A 21,975-nucleotide genomic window follows, 5' to 3' on the forward strand; every position below is an offset into this window, starting at 1 on the left:
TTTCCTCAAGGAGCTTAGTGGATTACAGCTTTTCCTTGAGGAAACAAGGTACCCAGTTACAAGATTTGGCTGAAGATGGAGAGAGCAGGGAAAGAGTCATTGTTTCTCCCTGCAGGATGATTTATAAAGCTAAGTTTCATTTTAACCTCTGAGCCGATGTTTCAAACGTGTGTCTTTGGACTTCCCCAGCATTGCCTGCGCCTGTCAGCAGGCACACCTAGGGCTGTGCAGCACATGCCTCTGCAGGGACCCCCGCTGGGTCACTTCTCAGGACACACCCCCACAGGGAACCCTTACCCCCTATCTTTGCAGCATGCCCTCCATAATTATTGGTGGTCTCGCAGGGAAGAAGAAAAAAGACAACTCTATCAGAATCCCATTCTCCACTAGCACAGTCAGCACCATTGGCAGAGGATGGCCGGGGGCTGCAAGGCTGCTCTGAGCTATTATTGTGCCTGGCTCTCTCTCAGCATGACTCAACGCAGACAATATAGCACACGGAGAGCATGGGGGATGAACAGTAAATACGAGGCCTTAGATTTTTTTTTTTTAATCTTGTCAGTTTTTCCCTGATTTGTGTCCTTTATCCTAGCCCCCTCTGCTATATAAGCTTCTCAAAGCTAATGCCCATAACGCCACCACCCACTGGTAGCAGCAGGCTGCTGGGCCACTGTGGGGTTCTCATTGCAGAGATTTACAATGCCCGTCATTATTCAGCAACTGTACGTGTTAACCCAGTGGCACAAGGTTGCTCCGACACCTTCCCCTCTGGTTTCTCTTTACTCTGGAGGCCAACAGCAACTATAGGAGCGGCGCCCTCCCAACTCCGTGAGCACACAGCACATCTTCCAACCTGGCAGAGCCGGAATGGCCTCCGCTGAAAAAGACAGCAACATTAGGCAATTATGGAACCGGGAGGATTTCTGCTGCCACGTTTTAAAAGTTAAAAATATTTCTCAAAGGTGTTTTTTTGGCCTCTTGTAGATACCAGCCCTCCAGACCCTTCTTTCTTCTATTAAAAGCTCATGTAATTAAATCAACCTAGGAGCACAGTCCAAAAAAATGCGAGCTTGCCATGGAGGCTGCTGGGAGTGAGCTCACAGTGGGGCACACGAGCCACCTGAGCAGTTTGGAAGGGAAACAGCGCCCAACATCTTGCTCCCTCAAAACACTTCCCTGGAAAAAGTTATTTTTTTCATGCTTCTATAATTCTAATCAGTTGCCAGGGTAATTTATGGCTCCCATTCAAATTTGGCTCCTGTGAAGTCTACCTCTGTACAGTCTCCTGGGATCCCGTGGTGGTGGCTCTGACTTTCTGCAAGTGCACTTGCCTTTGGTATAGATGGCTTACTGCTTTACGGGAAACAGAAGCAGCAGCTGGGGGCTGAAGATGTGGTGGTTTTCATGAGCTTTTCTTGAGTACATGGAATATGCATCCACTGAGAGCACTTAAGTTTCACTTTGTGTGAACTTTCCTTTGAGAAGGGCTTACAAACTACGAAATCACAGAGGTTACAGGAGAAGAACAGGGGAAGGAAAACCTCAGGGAGCTGCTCCTGGTGGGTTAGGATCTGCTCAAGAGAAAGCCAGGATCCAGTATGGTGCCCCATGACCACATTAATGTACACAGCTATGATTTAATGAAAAAAAAAAGAAAGAAAAGAAAGCCAGGATCCTGGGATGAGCTTGTAAACATGTTAAAATCACAAATATTCTATTTATAAACTGATGACCTATCTAAATAAATTAGCCATTTATCAAATCATAGGGGTTTATACGGGGTTATGACAGATCTGACAAGAAGGAGAAGGTAATGATGAAAAACAGACTGGTCCTCCAGGCTGGCAACTGTCAATCCACATGTGGGATCCCTGCCCATTCAGATGCAGACATCCCCTAAACAGTGTTCAGGGAAGTAGAGAACAGTAATACTTCTGGCAGAATATGTGCATGCTGAGGCTTTGGTTTTATTCAGTGAAGGGTAATCTACTCACCTCATCCTAGGATATGTGCGAAAAATAGCCAATAACAGATAAATAGCATTGTCATTAAACAAAACCAGAAGGGCTCCAGATGTGTCTGGGATGGGCAGAACATGTGGTGACCATCAGTAAGGGGCCAGAGGAGCGTGCAGATCCTACAGCTCAGGGCCTGCTTTGCACGACTCTACTCCTTTGCGTACACCTGGCATAGCAAGTCAAGGAAAGGAGAGGGTTTAACAGAGTCCTGGAATGTTTCAGGTAACTCGCTCCTTCCCACATAGTGTGTCTGGTATCTTATTTCACTCTTTTAAGAATAGTTGTATTGAAGAGTTTTTAAGACAATGGTTTTTTTTTTTTTTTTGGTATGGTGTATGGTCCTTCAAGGTACCCTTCAAGAAAGATGTGTCAAGAAGATATATGGAGATTCTGCTATACTTTATTCCATATCATGTTACAAGAAAACAACAGTGACAGCTGACAAACCATTACATCTTTCATAATACAGACAAATTACAATGAGTAACAAATATGCAACATGTTATTATTCCATTCTCCTTGCTATATGTCATTTTGAAGTATAATAGTTTTTTGAATGATGCTAGCACATTTCTTCGGTACCAATCCCCTGTTAGAAAGTACAATCTCAGTGCATCATATGAAAAAAAAAAAGATTAAAAAATCCACTCCCAACTAGAGAATGTAGAGTCTGTATATGTCTCTAAAATATGCTGCTGTGGGACAAGGAATGAGAATAGGAGATTGCTTATTTTATTGAGGTTTTTTTCTATTTTTGTTTCTTTTTTTGGTGTATGAGAAAATGACAAGGCAGTAACATATATAGTTTTCTCTGCCTACAAGCCAGTAAAGGAGATGGAGGTTATGCGCGATGATGTAGCATATTCCTATGTATAGGAGGCAGGCAATAATCTACCCCGGTATGTACAGCCTAAACATCCTTTTATATAACAAAGATTACAAAACCAATAATATCCACAGATGAGTATCTTCTATAGAGGCATAACCTAGGGGACTGATTACACTGGCTGTCATATACACACCGAGGAAAGGATACCAAGAGGCCTTGCATTCTCTGCAAGCCTGGAGGCTCCCCTGGAAACTCTTCTCGCCACTCTTGGGAGATAGAAATAGCTTCTCACCCTTGCTTCAGTGGATGGACAGCCACCTCTGCCTTCTGTCCCCTATTTTCTGCTGCATACTACATGTCCTACGTATTTTGTATTTTTAAGTCAGCCAAACTGTTCTCTTAAGAGAATGAAAATTAAATCTCAAATCTCCTCTCAGAATACTGCCTGTGCAGTGATGTCCTGTTGATACAATCACTGCACTAAGGTGTTCTTATTATTCTCACCAGCTGTTTGAATTCAAACTATTCCTTCATATAAAAATAATCTCACTAAACATTCCAGTGCTTTCTCAATAGAATAATAAATCTGCTAATGAACACAGAACGTATTTATTTTCATGACTGCCCTCAGAGAAGGTAGGAGAGAAAAGTGGAGGGAGAACGTGATTGCAAATAGAAAAGGAAAGAGGGCAGAGGAGAGAGAGGGAGAGAGGGAGAACCAAAATCTGGATTCCCTGTACAGATGGCAAGGATGGGGGGGCTCAAAACCTCCTAACCGTCTGAGAAGTACGTCTCTGTAATAAAGCAGATTTCTCCCCCCACGGAGTAAGTAGCATTGTATTTCACTTCCCAAGAGAAGCTGCCTGTGAAAAGGTCATGTATCTCTAATTGCCCTAATTGAAGTCTTTGGACATTAAATATTTGCAAAATTTCACATTAGAAACCTTATTAAATAGCAAGATGTAATCATCAGTTGATCTTGATTTAAACTTAGTGAAATACAAAAGTCTTGCCTCTCCCCCAAATGAATCATTCAAAACAAATCACAGGAAAGCCTGTTTTTGATTACATGTAAAGTTGTCCTCCTATATTTACTTTAAGCAATCCTAATTGAAGTATACTTTAAATCAAAATACCTCTAAAGAATTCCAGGGGGTTGGAATGTATGAAAGAGGAATGAAAAAGATTTCTACGTAGCAAATAGTAAACATTCTAACCTTGGGTGTCTCTTGCTCTCTTTAAAAATCAATCAGTAAGTAATACTTTGCTTAGCACTTACAAATGTACAATGAATGCTACATTTGGATAGGATGAATTATGTCCTTGACATCCCCCCTCATGCCTCACTCCAGAAATAGTACCATTTTAAAGTTTAGGACTTTTCAGCCCAGTTTTCTAAGTGTACTGGGTTTGACTACAGAAAAGCTTTTCCCTCACCAGACTCTCTGAGAAAGTCTTTGTCAAACTGTTTCATAATTCCTGGTCTTGATCCTAAAAAAGTGTGACACATTTCAAGCTCTTAGTCTCTCCTTTCTGACTTATAGGAAATGTAAAACAAAGTACACAAAGGTATTTCCATAGGAATTTGTGCTCAGAGGACCTAGGTTGCATGCTTTAGATGAAATTTCCTAACTGCCCTTTGGCCTCCCTATTACTGGGGATTCTGCAGCGAAGCCTGCCCTCCTGGGAACGGGCCCGCACCAGGCAGCTCTCCTTCCAGAACAAAGCACAGTCCATGCCTAGGCCACTTTTGCCCAGAGTCACATGCTCACCTTCATCCTCCCTCCAAGGCCCCTCTTAAACAAGGAGTTTCCTTTTTCTGTCTTTAAAGCAAGATTCCTGCATTGTTTCCAAAACCTGCATTTGAACAGTTATTCCAGGGGACTTTTTAAAGTAAGGACCCCAGTGACTTCTTCCAATCAGTTTGGGATTTTTTTTTTAATGTTAATTTTTTGAAGGTGCTTTTGTCGTAAGTGAGCAAACTTTTAACTGGATCCCATTTCATAATTTGCTTTTTAAGCATTTAACCAACCAAGACTGCTTTAGAGCTCATCCAACAAGTATGACTCTTTTGCACCCTAGTTTTAAACATTCTGTTCCTCACTTTCTCCACTTAGAAAATACAAAGTGGAACAGAGTGGATGGAAAGAAGTAAGATGTTGACAAGACCCAGACCACATGAAAAAGTCACCTCAATCAGCAGAGGTTGAAAAGTAGGCAATTTATCCCTGTCTTTGTTTTTTAACATTTAATATTTGTTTCTTCACTGATCAAAAAAACAGCCATGCTATGGTGGCTTGAAAATGCAAAGCAGATCCAATATCTTATATAAATGTGCAGTTATTTCCAAGAAAAAAAATCCCACATGTGCAAATATCCTCAAAAGGTAAGCAACAGGTGGGGTCCTGCAGCCAGGGACCAAGTTGTCAAGTCAGAGGACAGGGGATTGCTTTAGCAAAAAGTTTCCTTCCTGGTAGTTGCAAAATGTGCACTGCTCTCAAAGAAAACACACATTGCTTTATGCCACTGTGTGGCTTTCAAGTACAGACATTACTGAAGAAGTGCGAACACCAAATGTGTTGTCTTAATGCATTTAAGACATGGCTGGTGAAAGCATAAAGACCTTTACAGAGACGCTGCGCTGCAGAGGGAAATCAAACAAAATCAAACACAAAAGACTGAAAAGAATACATGCCACGTATCAGTAAGCAAAGCTTAATCTTCACACAGTTCTTGGAAATCACAAGGTATCCAAATGCGTGCAAGGTTTTAAATAAATTGTAGAGAAAACAGGGTCTTGCCAGCTTCAATTTTCTTGTAAGTGAAATCCACCACAGGGTGCTAAAGGAAACTGTTCCATGCTTTCCTTCATATATTGGCCACTTCGTTAATGTTTGTTTGGTTTTTTTTTTTTTTTTTTCCTTTCCAGAATGATGAAAACTTAATCCTGGACGGAGAAAAGGAGAAAAATGTTATGTAAATATATTAAAAAATGACATCATTCATTTTTCCTAAACTATGTGAGATGTCAAAATTGGTCAGGCCAAAGTGAACCTGTCAGCATTCTCACAACCACATAAATACAGGCAGAATAGTCTGCTAACTCAAAATAATTCCTATAATATGATAAACAATTGTTCTGGCTACATTTTCTTCTCTTAAAGTAATTTAACTCCATGAATTGGTCTAACTTCCTTTTGCAAAGTTAGATAAAAAGAAACTCAGCAAATTTCCTTCCTCAAATCATTAGTAGTAATACTGGTCTTAATGAAGTGCCTGTAGCATCATACAGACCATTAAAAGAACATATTATCATGTTCTTTTTATGAATGTGAAATAGAAAAATGAATCACATAGATACTTAAGAAAAATTCATCTGTATATAATTCCCTGCTTGCTTGTTATCAGTTATTTCAGTTTCACCAGAATGAGAATTGGCCAGCACGACCTGAACTGACAGGCTCTTCCCAACACCTTGTACACCACTGCGTGTCTCCAAAGACATCTGTTTAAAAAATGGTAACTTCTTGCAGGTGAATGGTGGAAGGAGAAAGAAGGAGATGTTCACTCTGCTCCCCTCCACACTTGGGTTTAGCCCTTTGGCATTTTCATTGAGTCCCTAGGATGGGAAAACAATGTCTTGCCAGGAAGAAGGAAAACATCCCCAGGTTTAGATCACATGGCTGACAAGAGATCCAGCCATTAGCCAAACCGAGTCCCCGAGCCATGTCATCCTCTAGGCCTAGAAGCCTGTGGTCACAGAGGCCTGGTCAGACCTCCATGTCCCCAGCCACAGGGCCACACTGTCATCTTCCTGTATGCAGGGGGAACCTTGGATAGAGTCCAATCCTGTGGCGTTTGGCCTTTTTTTGAGACTTCTTGGTGCAGGTGCCCTGCTGCTGCCCACACGGGCTGTGGCATCAAGAATGTCACCCCTGCATGGCAGCACCTTAGCAATATCCTGGCCCGAGAGCAAAAAGTTTCACTCTTACACTTAAGAACCATTCCAATAGCATCCTCCCTACACTCTACTCATTTCCCCTACTTACCATAACAATTTTCTTTTGAATAAAAACTTTCCATTCTTTTTTTTAAACTGAGTGCAATTCATATAACATAAAATTAACCATTTCAAAGTGTATGATTTAGTGAATTTAGTGCATTCACAAATGTTGTGCAACTATCATCTCTATATAGTTCCAACACATTTTCTCCAACCCCAAAGGAAACCCTATATCCTTCCCATTCTCCCCTTCCCAAAGCCCTTGGCAATACTAATCTTTCTTTCTCTATGGACTTACCAATAAGTCCAATACTGTATATTTCAGATAAATGCAATCATGTAAGATGGCGCCTATTATGTGTCCGGCATCTTTTACTTAGTGAGATGTTTTTTGTTGCAGCATGTATCAGCATTCATTATTTTTTATGGCTGAATAATATTCTGTTGTATGGATATAACGTATTTTGTTTATCCATTCATTAGTTGATGTATGTCTGGGTTGTCTTACCTTTTGGCTATTATGATAGTGCTGCTGTAAACATTCATGTATAAGTATCTGTCTGCATTCCTATTTTTAATTCTTTTGGATATATACCTAGGAGTCAAATTGCTGAGTCATATGGCAACTCCATGTTCAACTTTTTGAAGAGCTGCCAAATTGTTTTCCGTAGTGAATGCACCCTTTCACATCCCCATGAGCAAGGTGTAAGGGTCCCAATTTTGCCACATCCTTGCCAACACTTGTGTGTGTTTTTTTTTTTTTTTTTAATTGCAGCCATTTTAGTAGGTGCGAACTTATTAGCATTTCCCTAGAGATTAGTAATATTGACCACTTTTTAATGTGGTTTTGGCTATATGAATATCTTCTTTGGTGAAACATCTATTCAAGTCCTTTGCTTATTTTTAAATTGGGTTGTTTGTTTTCTTATTGCTAAGTTGTATCAGTTCTTTACACATCCTTGATACTAATCTTTTATCAGAAATACGATTTATAAACATTTTCTCCTATTCCATAGGTGGCCTTTTCACTATGTTGAATGGCTCCTTTGATGAAAAAAGTTTTTAATTTTGAAGAAGTCCAATTTATCCCTTTTTCCTTTGTTGCATACATCTTTGGTGGTGCCATGTCTAAAAATCCATTGTGAAATCCAAGGTTATAAAGATTGACTCCTGTCTTTTTTCTAAAAGTCTTACAGTTTTAGTCTTAATGTTTAGAACTTTGATCTATTTTGAGTTTATTTTTATATATGGTATGAGGTAGGGGTAGCTTTTCTTTTTTGAGATTTCCCTTTTTCAATTGTAAGTAAACAAATACCTTTCTCTCAAGTTTCTCGGAGAGGCATGGTGGTGAACGGATACCACACAGAGGCCCTTCGCGACCACTAAATCCAGACTGCTTGCAGCAGATACTTGCTGTCTCTAGGACAGTCTCCATGTGGCTTACCTGGCCATCTCTCTCTCTTGCTTGATTGCCTAGATATGTCTTTATCCAAATTCCGTTTTTGCACATAATCACCCTAGCAAATAAAATCATGTGGGAACAACCCTCGTAGTTGGTGTCCTACCCTGGTTCTTCCCAGGAAACGAAGGAGACACAGCTTTGCTCCTGCTGCTGCTTCACACAACCACACGTTCTAACTCAGGCCCGTGACATTGACGGGAGGGAGCACGGGTCCCCACGGTATTTCAAGCACATTTATCCATAGGCATCTTCTTTCAGTCCTCAATTCCACTACTAAACTTGGAATTTTATTAAAAAGATGGCAAAAATGTCCTTTTTCTTCTATGTAGCTTAAATAGTACTTGAGATTCCAGCTCTCCCAAGAAGCCTGCCCACCCACCCAGACGGGAGCTGTGGGTTTGTCTGGATATCTGCTTGCTTGGGCCTGGAGTTCCTATAACTATACCCAAATAAAGTAGTCTTGGCTGGCTCTTCTCTCTCTTCCCCTACCACTTTCATCAACAGTGTGGAGCCCTGGTGCCCGTACTGGTCTCTTGAACTAAAGGCTTTGCTTGGTCCCTCCTGAGGTCTGGAGATACTTCCTGTGAAGGAACAAGTAAGGAAGCAGGTGGTATCATCACATTCTTGACTAAGCTTTATTTTGCTGAGCACTGTATCCCCTGAGCATAGCCCATGCTGGTTTGAGCACTCAATGAATATCCTTTGAGGGCAGTGCCTGTGGCTTACTGGGTAGGGCACTGGTGCCATATACCGAGGGTGGCGGGTTTGAACCTGGCCCCAGCCAGCTAAAACAGCAGTGACAAATGCAACAAAAAATAGTCAGGCGTTGTGGCAGGCACCTGTATTCCCACCTACTTGGGAGGCTGAGGCAAGAGAATCACCTACACCCAGAAGTTGGAGGTTGCTGTGAGCTGTGACCCCACAGCACTCTACCGAGGGTGACAGAATGAGACTCTGTCTCTAATAAATAAATAAATAAATAACCGTTGAATGAACAGGAAGTGGAACAGCAGAATCTGAACACTCGGGAGTGGAAGGTGTTCTCTATGGAGTTCTCTATGGCACATTTACCAAGGGCAAGTGCCGTGCCTGTGCTCTTGCTGAAAGTGCCGTGGACACAGCAGGTCGGCCACAGATAAACCTTCAGATGAGGACAGTTGGTAGGATTCCTGTTGGCCAAACTTTCTTTTTTTTAATTTGGCCAAACTTTCTTTTTTTTAATTTCATAACATCGTATTTGAAGGAAATTGTTCCACTTTTAGTATATTTGATTTCATGTAACAATAAACTGTGTTGTCACTATAGCCAATGGCGTATGGACTACCCTGTTGGGTTGATTTAAGACATCTTTTAACCACTGATGGTGTCTGTCCTTGACTCTGTCCTGATTCTTTGAGCATAATCTCTAAGAAAATCACATACCTAACCCAGGGCACAAGCAGAATTGGATAATAAGGGATAATACATAATAACAGTAATTGGATAATAAACGGTGAACACAGTGATTATGATAAGTCCATTACTTTGGTCTGGGCTCAGACATTTAATGGAAGGAGCCAATAATGAGAGCAGAAGGGAGGTGCCCATGAAAAGTACAGCCTTTCTTGTCTCTGAGAGAAGACTTTCAAGGGCCCCAGTGGTGCCAACCACCCTGCCTGATGCTGTCCACCTGCAGTCTGGGATGTCTCTCTCTCTCCTTGGCCAGCACTAGCTTTAATTTTCAATGAATGCATATGACGTAGGCCAGTTTACTGCTAGACATCTTCTCAAAATCTAAATGTAATCATGCATTTGATGGGTGGGCATTTAGGGGGAAGCAGAGAGAGTATGCCACCATCACAGGAAAGCAAAACACAGTGTCAACACAAGTCCTTCCCTTACACTGAATTATCGAAACATGCTGCACACACCTTACAAATGAACAGTGAATATGAATTATAAACTCAACAGTGCACACATCCACTCATAGGTATATAAATAGTAAGATTAACGGGTGCCATTTCTATCTTGCTTTTAGCTTTTATCATGTTCTTTCTCCAGAAATGAACATTTTAAAACAAGAAACTGGATTTGATTGATAAAAATCCTTATTCAGAAATATCTACATAGAGCTTCTCAGCTATAAATATTAATTAATTGGATCCGCTGGTACCCATAATGCAACTTTGTTCTGACCCATGTGCCCTATGAACTAGATATTTTTTGGATTCAATTTTCTTAAAACCAACTGTCAGCATCATGTGATGGAAGAGATGAAAAATGAAAATGAGCAGTCCCGCTGTGCAGGTGGGTGACCTGTGGGAGAGAGTCTGCCTGGTAGGATTTTTACACGAACCATCAGACACAGACCAATTGATTAGATCATCGCATACCCGCCACCAACTAGGCTCAAGAGACTAATTAGAGAGAGTACTGCCTGCGCAGGCACCCCATTGACACCTAATTTGCTCAGCCAAAGCCTTTGGGGAAAATGTATTATCTCTGCAGCTGCACTTCATGCATTTCTGATTCCAGGCATAAGCAAGGAGTGCTTCAGCACTCTTTTGAGCAAACTGAATGTAGAAGCCCTTAAGTGCTAAACGCAAGCAAACAGACCCAAATTAAAAACAAGCCAGGCTCTTTCAAAATCCCGCTGTGCTCCCTGTTAAATCTCCGTGTGTACACACACACCACACACGTGCGTGCAGCCTACACTCGGGGGACAGCACAGCTGCACGCTGCTGCTTGGGGTGCTTCCGTGTCATGCATGGCCTGGGTTTCGCTGCCTGTCTGCCCGCTCTAAGGCTTGATGTTTGTTTTACTGTGTTTTGTCTTTTTTTTTTCCTGCTGGACTGCCTGCCCCTCCTCAAAGTCTGCTCTTTCCTACAAGACTCTGGCTCACTTTTTTTCTCCCTCTAAGCCCAACTGGAGAGAAGTGATTATTTTGCTTCCAAATTAAAACAACTGTAGGTTTTATCACACAAATTGTGAGCATATTCTCCAGGATGTATGTGAAGCTGTAGGGTAAAGTAATCTGTTCATTTCTATTTCAGAGACTTCTTTTTAAATATGTCTGCAAAGAAGGGAAAAATACTTAAAATTTGACAGAAAGGAATCTACCTCACAATAGCAAAGACAGTATCAAATTGTAAAACAATGAGGTTCTCTAGAGAAAAAGAAATAATTATCATTTGAGCCAGTTTAGCTTTGTCTGTTTCTAAACTAGAATAAAACTAATTCTAAACTTCTTTTTGAATGTGGTATCCAAAATATTGGTATATATGGAGGCAGTTAAAGATAGGTATGTAATTATACGCTAAAAAAAAAGAAAATAAAAGTCAATAATCCAGGTAACAGGAGAAAACTGGTCTAACAGCTATGGGGAATGGGCTTGCTCCAGTGGAGTTCTAGAGTGGACTTACTGATCTCATGTCTTTCCACTCAGGTGCGGGATGAATCATTCTACCCACACGTTCTGGTAAATTTCAATTCTGCTTTGTAATTTTTCACATTTATCCTATTCTTAAGAGTTCAATGAAGATTAAAAAAATCATTTTAGCCATCTGCTTTGTATACCGGCATTAAAAATTGGCCTTAATTGAGCACCTAGAGAGAGGATTCCAGTGGCCACAGGAGGAAATATTTTTCTGAAGGTATATGGAGAGTGGCCGTAGAGATGTTTTCACAAAAAAGATGGAGACTTTACCTCTTTTATGTTTACAGGGAGGGACCTGGAACATATTCTCCTACATAAAGTATCTCAAGAATGGAAGAAAAATGTACTCAGTACTTCTATGAAACCAACTTATATTTACTCACACTTTCTTATGAAAGATAGAACACAACTATAGCCCAGGATGAAGGAGAGAAATGGAGTGGGAAGGGAGGGAGGGAGGAGGTTTGGTAAGGGAGGGTAAAAGGTGGGACCACACCTATGGAGCATATTGCAAGAGTACAAGTCAAATCTATCAAGTACAGAACATAAATGTCTTAACACGGTAATCAAGTAAATGAGGTGAAAGCTATATTAATTAGTTTGATGTAAGCACTTCAAATTTTATAAAAAAATCAACACATCGTACTCCACATATGCATAAATGTATTCATGATCTATGTGTATATGACTTCATAAAAAAAAAAGAAAAGAAAGGCCTCATTTAAAATATGTAACCATTTGTATAGCTTATTCTGATTTTGTGGAGAATGAAGTTCAGAAAGCTTTCTTTCTCTGTAAATGCCATGTCAGTAAAGTTTCACATGAAAGATGTCCTAGAAAAATAAGAAATGAACTTACTAGGCTGCATCACTTTGTGCTTAAGATACTCAGAACAAACACAAATCTCTGTACCTAATTCATCTTCAAGTAGAGTTTTCTAGTGCAAACAACAAGTCCACAAATAAGTTTGTTACACCCTAAGCACCTAGACAAGCACAAATCTGTCTAAAGTAAAAACGTCAAATACACACACGCATGTACTTGTGGGTATATATCCCATACCTGCCCAAATTTCATACTGTAGATTTTATATAAATGTTGGACTCAACATTTTAAACTTCATACTGAATTCAGAAATTCAGGACCGCTTATAATTTACTCATTTTTTTGAGTGAGTTGAATATGTTATGATTTGGCTGGAAATACAGATTTTCTTTTAGAATATCTGAAATCAATGTTTTCCAGTTTCTTTAACACCACATTTAAACTCATTGGTTTGTGTGTGTGTGTGTGTGTGTGTGTAGTGGTAAGAAACAGAAGGAAGTAGAAAATTAGTCAAACCTACTTCTGTAACTTATTTCTCATTTATGATAATGATGCTTCTTCCTCCCAGAAGAGAACACATCTTTGAGACCAGCAAGAGAATATTAATTAAAGTGAATGCAGAGATAGACAGGCTTTGTTTTAAGCTTAACAGAAGGCCCATCATTCAAAGTAGCCCAAATCCTTTAAGTTGAAAGCTGTTTGGTAACATCCATATGGATGTACAATGCACTAATTGCAGCAACTTCGCACATTTTAAGCTTCATGCCAAAGTGGTGATTTTAATTAAAATTTTTTAGGCAAAGCTGTAAGTCTAACATTTCAAAACAAAGCATTTCTCACATGAGGAGACTGACTTAACATATCATTTTAATAATTATCATTATCAACGAACATTTATTGAAATCCTCATTAAAGACCAGGCATTAAATGATGTGTAATTAGCCTAGATCGAAAAGAATGCTTTATTTTAATGGTGTGACTGTTTATTAATCAGATTTATGCAAACGTAAAATACTGGTCATATTTTAGACACATATGGACAAAAGGATGGCAATTCGGCAATTCTCTCCGCGAATGCCAAAAGAAGTGCAGGAAAAACACTGATTCCAATCTTCTTAGAACCATCAAGACACACTTAATTTTTTTAAAATCACATAATACATGAGGTATAGTTTTTTAAAAAGTCTATTATGTAAATATATGCTGACAAATATATTTATACATATAAATTGTGAGATTTGAAATAGCTTATGAAATAGATTTAATGACATAATTTTTAAAAGATTAAATATATACATAATTAAAATTTTTCTGTAAATATAAAAACTAGTGAGCTAGTTCATGAAATAGTTTTAATGACAAGCTTAGTATAATAGAAATGTTTACACCAAAGGTAGCATATTCTTTTCAAAAATTTCTTGTCATTTGAAGTCTTATTTGCTCAGCACATCTTTACAAGTGACTGGCTCCCAAGTGGGTATAACTTAATTAAATAGGATTCTGACCCATTAACCCTCCTTATGTATTACAGTCCTACTAAACTATATTTAAACAAACCAAATACAAAAGCCATTTCACTCAGTAGTGTGTGAATTTTTTATTTTACAACTTACACACAAATTTCAAAAAACTACTTCTAAGTATTTGGCAGTCAGAGGAACACGACGGGTGATGTCTGACTTTAATTAAAAGGTTTGAGAGGAGATGTGACTCCACTTTGGGAGGGTTTTGTTTTTTCAAATTTAAACTCATCTATTATTATTGTCCAAAGTATTGAGAACCACAGTGAATTCTTACACTTAGGGTTCTGGATTCAATATATACAATCACCTACAATTTTGAACCTGTTTTGTGAACCATTTCATTTAGCAGAAATCTGCAAACTAAAATGTTCATGTCTGCAGCATAAATTAGATCACATTTAAATGGTTAATAGACAAGGCTATCAGCATGGATAAGAAGTTATGTTGGCTCATAGGGGATTTCTTTCCAGTGTTATTTTGAGACATCAAGTAACAGTGTCCTGTGCAGACACGTAAGCACAGCTGCCTGCAAGCTGAAGAGCCTGCAGGGCCGTCCACACTGCCCAGCTACCCTACGTGCTTCCTTTTGGCTTGGTTCAGCTACATGTTCTTTCATGGAATTAAGTGTTTACTGTACAAGTCTCCTGGATCCTTGAGCATTTTGCCCTTTCATCCAAAACTCAGCAGTTTCAGCCCTTATATCAAGCGTCTTTCACCTGTAAACAGTGCTAATATTTTTACTAGGGTTTCTACTGTTTCTTCGACTGCTATGGCATACCAAGTTGAATATATTTAGAGTCATCTGCTTTTACTCTCTTTTCCCCTTTATCCCCTACAATTTTTATTGTGGAACACGAGTGGGAACACAGATATGGCATTATAGCAGAAATGTCTATTATAATGGGGACACATTCGGATACTGTCATTATGGACACTACTACTGCATATCATTTCCACCAAGAAATGTCTGCGGACAGTAAAGAGTGTCCAACAAGTCCCTGTTCAGGGATGTGGATGCTGCACGCCCAGCTCAGTTCCCCTCCAACTCATTCCCACGTAGCTGATCACGAGAAGCTGCTTCACACGTCATGGAATGTTGGCCCATGGAAGCTAAATTAAGACTCTATCTGCCATATGTATAGTCTCCCAGTAGAGACTCCCACAAAATTATAATCAGTTTATCTTAAAGTGCCTTTTTTTTTTTTTTTTTTTTGAGACAGAGTGTCACTCTATCACCCCAGCTTGAATACAGTTAAGTCAGTACAGCTCATCGCAACCTCCAACTGCTGGGTTTAAGTGATCCTCCTGCCCCAGGCTTCTGAGTAGCTGGGACTACAGGTGCTCACCACTGCATGATTTCATTTTTCTATTTTTTTAGATATGGGGTCTTTCTCTTGATCAAGCTGTTCTTGAACTTCTGGCCTCAAGTGAACCTCCTGGCTTGGCCTACCAGAGTGCTAGGATTACAGGTGTCAGCCACTGTGCTCAGCTTATTTTAAAGTATTTTGATACTAGTTATTCTATTATAAGTCACTATATTTCAGTACTATCCAGGATGAGTTCCGAAAGACAGAATTATGGAACACACATGTCCTTATGAGAAATAAATACCAGCGTTTTGGGCTCTGTGGCATTTTCTCCTATCCAAAGTACTTTCCCATTTATTCTTTCATTTAATGAAAGTGCCTGACAAATAGGATCATGACCTTTAGAAGAAAAGAGATTTTATAAACTGTTTTATTATTTTTTTTAGAACTTCTAATTCTTTTAGTCATTGATTCAATGCCTGCTGCAATAGTGGCAGTAGGAGGTATATTGCAGGTTTAAATACCCAAAGAATTCATGATAGGACCCACCACCTTCACAGGAACTAGGGTGACCAACTGGCTCAGTCTGCCGGGACCAAGGGTGTTCCCAGAACGCAGGACTTTTGGTTTTCAAGTGGGCCAGACCAGAACAGGTTGGTCACCCCAACAGGAAGAATAGGATTAGTATGTACAGTAGTGACTTCCAAGTTTATTATAAAAACAGAGGAAGCAAGGTTAGCACTCTACTATATGAGCTAAAATGAAAAATATGCTGACCTTCCAATCTGAAAATGTGAGTCATAGAAGTATTACAAATGTACAGGGATTTTTCACTCATCTCCTTGAAAGAGAAACAATCTTGACTCTGTTTTAGACTTTCTTCTCTGTCTTTTAATTGAAATCACGCTGAATCATGTTCTGCTTTAATAAGGTTGTTGAATTTAAGAGCATGAACTTGTTCCTCAGCACCATTCTCAGCTGCACTTTTAATAAATCCATCTATTTAAGCTCATACATGCCCATGTGGTATGGCGTGCAGGGGCTAAGGCTGCCACTTTGAAGTGACAAGAAGCACAAAAGTTGCTTGGATCACTGCCAGCCATGGCCCCTGCTCTGGGGTCACTGGGGAAGGAGTCATATCATCAACTGTCCTAGGGAAGTCAATTCAGGAAACATTTTTCAATTTCAGCTTAATATAAGGGAACAATTGGGTTACATTGTTGGTGTTTGTTAGGTGAAGTCCAAGTTGCAGTTGAGCCCTTCACCCCAGAGGTGTGCCATTTCCTGAGCATCTATTTTTAAGCAAAGCACAGTGGACGAGGAGAGGATGACAAGGACTATTACATCAAATCAAGGTCCCAGTGGGGTTCTGGAACTGGTTTGATCTAGCTTGAGACTTCTGAATGTTAAAAATTTTCAGGAATTCTGTAAGCCATAGGACATAGGCAACCATGACCAATCAGGACTTTTCTGCTTTCTTTCTGGAGAGACAACTGTTAAACATTTACCAACACACTGTTGCTGTCCTTAAGGAGCTTAAGCTTTGGAGTGGGGAGATGGCCAGGATAAGAATTAGCTGTAAGTCAAGTTGGGAGATGTAAGCGCTATCCTAGAGGTACTAATGTAGTGAGGGAGAAGTGGGCTTTGAAAGATAAGTAGAAGTTTACTGTCAAGAGAGGGAGGAAGAAGGATCTTCTTGCACAGGTAAGGATTCTGGGAAGCAACAAGTGGCCAGCGGGGCAGGCACACGTGTGCAGGTCAGGATACGGACGCTGACAGGGATGCAAGGAAAGCCGGAAGGTAAGTGAGGGTGGCAGAGCAGAGGGCCTTTAATGTCCACTTAGGAGTTTGGGCTTTATCCTGGATGCAGTAAGGAGGCTTTGAGCAGAGAACCCCAGGTTCCAAACCAAGGGCAGTCAGATACTTTTCCCACCTATGAAATCGTGGCCTGCTACTGTGTAGTCTGTGGGTCATCAGTCATCTTCTTTAGGATGCCATCCAATCAGATACTACAGCTGGTTCTTCTAGCGGCTGATGTGATTGTTCACAAAGTGCCAGGTTTTGTTACATTTAATACTGAAACATTTTATTCCACTACTGGGAAATTTTCAGTGTTCTGGAAAAATGACACAGAAATGAAGCTTCTTCCCAAGGATCAAAATTTTCCAAACATAGCCCAAGGGGATAATTTGGACATTTTCATACACCATAAAGATGTTTTAGGGACTTGGAAAGCAGTTTGTTCACTTGTGTCTCTATACTTGTCTATGCATTTAAAAAAGGAAAAAAATTTGCATGAGTAACTCCCACCTCTACTACTCTGCTGGCCTTCAACATGCAAACGTGATTTGCTGGTTCTGATTAACACATAACCTTAGACAAATTTTCTAATTGCATAAAGACCATCAAATATTTTAAAGAGTAACTATAATAAATTAGAAAGCATCCTCACGATACTCTTATCCTGATTCACTGTGGTTGCATGTCTTAAACAAGGCGTTTTGGCTCATTAAAAATGTGAATCTTATAATGTCTGATGAATAAGACATTCACATCAACACAATTGGTTTCCTCCTGGTATAAAACAATTAAAGTGTCAACAGCTCAGTGGTTTAGTGGCAGAGCAAAGAACAGTGGTTGCAGGCCTGGGGTGAATCTCTCACTTCCATTGGCAGCAGAGCTGGGGAATGCAGTGAGGGTAGCCAGCACACACCAGGCTCGGGGGATTAAGGGATGCTTCGAGCTTTTGTTCTGTTCACTTGCGGCAGACTGAAACGAAAGCACCAACTGAGTTAAGTGAATTGAACTTGTACTGTGAGCAGCAATGAAATACCCCCTTGCCTTGGCCAAACCAGAATCCCACATACACTGCAGTAACCATGTGACATTTTTCTCTTCCACACCTGTGAGTGAGGAACACATCCCAGGAAGATCTTATTTCCTATTCACACAATGTTAAAGAACAAAGTCACGTCTTGTCTGGGTTATGCTGTTTGTTTTCCAGTCTGTTGGCATTAAAATTGCACCCTAAGCACCTATCACGTCTCATGACCCCCTGTGAATCCTTTGCAAAAGTTCTGACTTTGCAACACTGGTGTCATCTGGAATTAAAAAAAAAAATACAATCTAGTGACTTAGTTGTTTCATGTTATCATGGGGGAAAAATCATCGCAGCTTCATTTTAAACATAATTGAAGAGAGTTTATATTGTGCAAAGTATACAAGTTGAAAAATACCAGTGCAATCAAGCTCTAATAAGTTGTTTTGGTTTTATTCCTTTTGTAATTATTAGATTCAGTTGCTACGTATGAGATGTCATTCACAATTAGACTAAGCCTGAAATGCTAACATGGAAAAGCTCTTTTAAAAAGAATTACTAGCCTCTGGAGTTTTGGTGTTAGAGATTATATAATTCTTTTTTTTTTTTTTTTTCTTTTTGAGACAGAGTCTCATTATGTCGCCTTGGTACAGTGCCGTGGGTCACAGCTCACAGCAACCTCAAACTCTTGTGCTTAAGTGATTCTCTTGCTTCAGCCTCCCAAGTAGCTGGGACTACAGGCACACGCCACAACGCCTGGCTATTTTTTTGTTGAAGTTCTTTAGCTGGCCCGGGCCAGTTTAAACCCACCACCCTTGGTGTATGTGGCTGGCATCATAACCACTGTGCTATAGGCACTGAGCCTGTTTATATAATTCTTATAGTCAATTATTGAATACTTTGGTCCAAATGGGTTATAAAACACTCATGTAAGGATTAACACGGTATGGCTCTATCTTGTCTTTCTTGGTACTTCCTTATTTAAATAAATTCTAATAGGTTGATTTTTAGGGACTGACATATGTCTAATAAAATATAAAGAAGAACAAAGCAGATCTTTCTTTACTCTCTGAGATGTGGTTTGGGTAGGGCTGTCTACATACTAGAGACGGGTGATTCCCATTAGATAAGACATATCATATCTGAACTAGATAAGGTAAGAGAATTGCTCAGATGAAGGGGCAAAGAAATATTTAGAGAGGCTTACAAAACAATGGCAAGAATAGCTTTAGGTTAGAAGAATCTCCAAATAAAACTGCCAACACTACTAAATCTGACAAAACATACCATCATGGTCACTGTTTGGAGGGCCATCTTTCTAAGCACTATACCTATAATATCACAGTAATTTCTCTGATCATAACTTTACTGCAGCTGAAATACAAATATATTTAAGTTTACTTTCACATACTCAAGAATTGCTTCCAAATTGGCTCGATATATGTAATTATGAAATCAACTTCCATTCACTTCCTTTCACCTGACTGATGTGCCACACCCTGTTGTACATACTCTAAATATTATCATCACACAGAATTATGTTACATTTTTCAGACACAATGAATGTGCATGTACCCACGATAATTAACTTCTTGAAATATCTGCTTTTCACGTTATCTACTCATCTTACCTTATGTCCATCCTATCATTTTGATGCAATTCCAAGTAGATTAAAGATATCAGTACACTTCACCTCTAAACATGCATATCATTAATTAATTAGAGTTCAATAGATATTTATGTTTTTAAGATAAATTTAACGTATAATACAAGGAACAAATTTTATGTGCATTTCATGAGTTTTAAATGGTATCACACAGGAAATTGCTGTGCATAGGAGACACCAGTTTTAATTCAGAATCTAATTACAATTTGATTTTTTTAACCAAAAAATTGATCTTTAATGTCATTTCTCTTTCCTACTCTCATCAAACCCTTACACTGATAAACACACCTGCCAACAAAAGAATAGGCACAGGGAACCCGGACAGATAATTCTTAACCTTCTGAGTCATCGCCGAACTTGAAAACCAGATAAGGAATGCAGAGAAAATTCTCTCCAGAAAACTGTATATATGTGACGACATGCAGATATGTTTCCTATGGTTTCAACTGGTTCACAGTCCTTCTGAATCCTGTCAATAGACCATGGACTCCAGGTCAAGAACGTTAGGATTAGGGAATCAGAATGTTGAAGCACTGAGCAGAATTCCCACCATCAAGCCATAATTTCAGAGCATAAGGCAGAGGAAATACCTTCCATGAATGCTGAGAACTTGAAGAAAATTCCTTTTGAACAAGGGACACAGTCTAGTGACAGCCCTGTTAAAAGGTGATAAAGCACAGACTAAAATCTGGTATACTGATGCCCCCAGCTTTATTTTTATTACTAAGAACTGCCTTAGCTATACGGGGTTTTTTCTGGTTCCATACAAAACGCAGAATCATTTTTTCCAAATGTTGAAAGTACGATGTTGGTATTTTGATAGGAATGGCATTGAATAGGTAGATTGCTTTGGGAAGTATAGACATTTTAACAATGTTGATTCTTCCCATCCATGAGCATGGTAAGTTCTTCCATTTGTTAATATCCTCTGCTATTTCCTTTCTGAGAATTTCATAGTTTTCTTTATAGAGGTCCTTCACCTCCTTCATTAGGTATATTCCTAGGTATTTCATTTTCTTTGAAACTATGGTGAAGGGAGTTATGTCCTTAATTACCGTCTCATCTTGACTGTTATTGGTGTATACAAAGGCTACTGACTTGTGGACATTGATTTTATATCCTGAAACATTACTGTATTTTTTGATGACTTCTAGGAGTCTTGTGGTTGAGTCCTTGGGGTTCTCTAAGTATAAGATCATATCAGCAAAGAGGGAGAGTTTGACCTCCTCTGCTCCCATTTGGATTCCCTTGATTTCCTTGTCTTGCCTGATTGTATTGGCTAGAACTTCCAGCACTATGTTGAATAGTAAAGGTGACAGAGGACAACCTTGTCTGGTTCCAGTTCTAAGAGGAACAGCTTTCAGTTTTACTCCATTCAGTAACATATTGGCTGTGGGTTTGTCATAGATAGCTTCAATCAGTTTTAGAAATGTACCACCTATGCCTATACTCTTCAGTGTTCTAATTAGAAAAGGATGCTGGATTTTATCAAATGCTTTTTCTGCATCTATTGAGAGGATCATGTGATCTTTATTTTTGCCTCTGTTAATATGATGGATAACGTTTATGGACTTGCATATGTTAAACCAGCCTTGCATCCCTGGGATGAAGCCTACTTGATCATGATGAATGACTTTTTTGATGATAAGCTGTAATCTATTGGCTAGGATTTGTTGAGAATTTTTAAAGCCATAGTGGTCAAGGCAGCATGGTACTGGCACAAAAACAGAGACATAGACACTTGGAATCGAATTGAAAACCAAGAAATGAAACTAACATCTTATAACCACCTAATCTTCCATAAACCAAACAAGAACATACCTTGGGGGAAAGACTCCCTATTCAATAAATGGTGTTGGGAGAACTGGATGTCTACATGTAAAAGACTGAAACTGGACCCACACCTTTCCCCACTCACAAAAATTGATTCAAGATGGATAAAGGACTTAAATTTAAGGCATGAAACAATAAAAATCCTTCAAGAAAGCATAGGAAAAACACTGGAAGATATTGGCCTGGGGAAAGACTTCATGAGGAAGACTGCCATGGCAATTGCAACCACAACAAAAATAAACAAATGGGACTTCATTAAACTTAAAAGCTTCTGTA

The 21,975-nt window shown here is 39.4% G+C and overlaps 1 protein-coding gene across 1 annotated transcript in view; it reads right to left on the reverse strand.

The window, feature by feature from the left end:
• Positions 1-2,401: 2,401 nt before the first annotated feature.
• Positions 2,402-21,975, reverse strand: part of CDK14 (cyclin dependent kinase 14) — a 535,950-nt gene continuing 516,376 nt past the window's right edge. Inside the window, exon 13 of the mRNA XM_053553550.1 lies at positions 2,402-5,794. The gene's annotated coding sequence lies outside the window, so the exon portion shown is untranslated. The remainder of the gene's footprint in view (positions 5,795-21,975) is intronic.

Source organism: Nycticebus coucang, chromosome 11 (genome assembly GCF_027406575.1).
Source record: "Nycticebus coucang isolate mNycCou1 chromosome 11, mNycCou1.pri, whole genome shotgun sequence".
In the NCBI taxonomy this organism is placed as follows: domain Eukaryota; kingdom Metazoa; phylum Chordata; class Mammalia; order Primates; family Lorisidae; genus Nycticebus; species Nycticebus coucang.